At 42.4% G+C, this 2,943-nt stretch overlaps 1 protein-coding gene across 1 annotated transcript in view; it reads left to right on the forward strand.

The window, feature by feature from the left end:
- The window catches only part of efr3a (EFR3 homolog A (S. cerevisiae)), a 59,351-nt gene that overhangs the window by 35,509 nt on the left and 20,899 nt on the right, over positions 1–2,943 (forward strand). The gene's annotated exons all lie outside the window — the stretch shown is intronic.

Consider the following 2,943-nt stretch of genomic DNA (forward strand, 5'->3'; position numbering starts at 1 on the left):
AACCAACAGTTAGGTTTAGAAAACAAAACCAACAGTTAGGTTTAGACAACTAAACCGACAGTTAGGTTTAGACAACTAAACCGACAGTTAGGTTTAGACAACTAAACCAACGTGTCTTAAATATCTCTATATATCTATTGCTATTCTATTATCTATCAGTATTATAGCTGTGTTAGCTACCTCACATCACCAAAAGAAGAATAAAATGTTACTTTCAGTATGTTTTTGCCAGTTATAAGTGGTGAGATGCTCGATAAATATGAGCCCTGATGTCTCCGTGTACAACCTGCTCTTTACTTGTTTTGTTGCTGCTACTGAGTTCATATCAGAGAAGAAGAGGTGCCCTTATTATTTATTATGATCTGTTTTTAAAGATATGTAATTCTACCAACTGTCTCTCCACTCCTACATGTCAGCAGCAGTACCGGTTGTGCTTGACAGTCGTAGTATGGAGTGTGAGAAGTCAGAGGATGGTGTTGCCTCTGGGAGCCATTGCTCAGATATGCACGTCCTTCTCCTTGTTTATTTGTAATGACTCAGTATCGCTGCTAGATTAATAGAGAGAGTCCTCTCTGGCTGAAGGGATAATATGTCCGTTTGAACAATAGATCCATTACATCACCTTTAATTAGTGATAACTCCGTGTCAAGGAGGAAACTGCACTTAACAGCCAGTGTTGTTATTTAGTCTTCTTTTATTATAATTGTTAAACACTAAAATACTGCGGCTTAGCTCGACCTCAGTGCAGCTTTCTTTGATCCAGAAAGAAGCATTACAAGTTGTAAGAAGAGTTAATAACAATAATCCCCACCATGCAAAGGACCATGGGCAAAACATGTTAAAATGGCTCCTAAAATAATACATCAAACATCCAATCAAAAGTAAAGGTATTGGAAATAGCATCTCAGGCTCGACTGACTCTGTGAAGAGGACAAATCCTCAGTGCAACAGTTCCTACGTCACTGAAACGTTACAAACGATCAATAGCGAGGCGCCTGAAGGTCTGAGCGATTTACCCGACGTCCGTCACGACGAAAGAAGGACGTGAAAGCAATGAGGGACAAAGAGAAACGTGATCTCAGGCTACATGTCTGCACTAACTCAAATACCTCAGTTTGATAAGTACATTACAAGTTACTCAAAGCTTTTAAACCTGTGACCTGAATCAACGCTACGAAACATACGCGCAACATATCCTCACAAAAAGGTCCTGCAGCAATTTCTGTTCTTTATATTCAAACTACTACTGTCACTGTATCCTTCCAAGGAAACGTCTTTGTTGAGTTAAAGCAACAAAACCACTTGGGTTGGATTCAAGAAAAGGTTTTGGTTTGAAAAAAACTACACAAGTTACTCAAGTACAGAAGTAACATGTCAAAGAAGAGAATGTTTGGGTTAAAGTAACGACAGAAGTTACGGGACAAATGCGTCAACATTGACGTCACACGGGACACTAACAGCGGTTTACTGGGTGAAAGTCTAGTGTTTTTAGGATCGACCGCCTTCCTTTGTTCCTCCCTCTTTATACTTCCTAGTTCACGATTACTTGGATTACATACAAATGTATTTGATGGCGTAGCTCTGTGGTTTGTGAACATGCAGGTCTGCACTGAGCACAGCTGTGTATGAGGTGTTGACAGTGCCATGCAGAGACTGAAGCAGTGAGTGTCAATGTAACACCTGTTTTTAATTGATGCTGATTTAGACTCCTGTTGTCTGTGATTGCTGTTGCTAATTCATTCTCTCCAGAGAGCCTTCCCAGAAACCAAAGGGACGCTTTGATTGATGGGAGTCTTCTGAGTGGAACTATGAAGCTTCCCAGCAACTTTATATCAAAAGACTCTTTTTTTTTTTCACAGAAGGCTTTCTGAATATTTCTGGTTGTATAGAAGTCTAGTCTAAAATGACTCTACTTCTCTCTTGATTTATTCCCTCAGTAAACATTGTAAACATGAGTTTATGGTCTCAATCTCTAGTTTACAGTCTTCTTCAATACAGCATGATGTTCATTTAGTACATTATGCTCCATTTAGAGTCAAACACACCATGAAGCAGGGGATGATTTAGGGGCGGGGCTACACGCTGATTGACAGGTCTCTACCAGAGACGTACACGGCGTCTCTACGTCACTCCTCCTCAATCTAGATGTGGTCACTTCCTGTTCACTGGTTGCAAAAAAACAAGATGGCGACGGCCAAATCGCTGAACTTGAGGCTTCAGAACATCAGTCCACAAACCAACGAGTGACGTCACCATGACTACGTCCACTCCTTATAAACAGTCTTTACCCATTGACACTTCCTTTCCTCTCTGTTGACACCCACTCAAGGATCTTCACAGGTCTGACACCCTACATGAGACGTCTGTCGATCTCACACACACACACACACACACACACACACACACACACACACACACACACACACACACACACACACACAAGCTGCAGATGTACTGAGTTTGTCAGCGTCACACTCTCTGTTAGTGTGTGTTTTGGACAACATGGAGTGTCACAGTAGTGTCTCCCTCCTCCAGCTCTGAACCAGTGTGACTCGCCGGCTTCATGCGCCCCCTTCAGGCCACACCAGCTGGTGCACTCACCTTTTTTGTCCTCGTGTCTTTGGTGAGTGTTGATACCACAGTGAGTGATGAAGACGACGCGCTCCGGAGGGTGGAAGCGCACGGTTAACAAAGTGCTGACGCGTCTAAACGTCGGTGGTGTGGTGAGGAGAAGCTGTGAAGAGGGTCTCAAGAGGGTCGCGTTTTATTCAGCTCATTTATTTTTGACGTGACAATTAAGTCAACGTTTGGGCTAAAATAACGACAGAAGTGGAGTTACTTCAGTAATTTGACCAATAAGTTAACATTTACTTTTGGTTTCACACGGACACTAACGGCGGTTTCCTGGGTGAAAGTCTAGTGTTTTTGGATCGACCGCATTCC

Source organism: Cebidichthys violaceus, unplaced genomic scaffold (assembly GCF_023349555.1).
Source record: "Cebidichthys violaceus isolate CVI_PGR_0920_01 unplaced genomic scaffold, fCebVio1.0.p SCAF_38, whole genome shotgun sequence".
Taxonomy (NCBI): Eukaryota; Metazoa; Chordata; class Actinopteri; order Perciformes; family Stichaeidae; genus Cebidichthys; species Cebidichthys violaceus.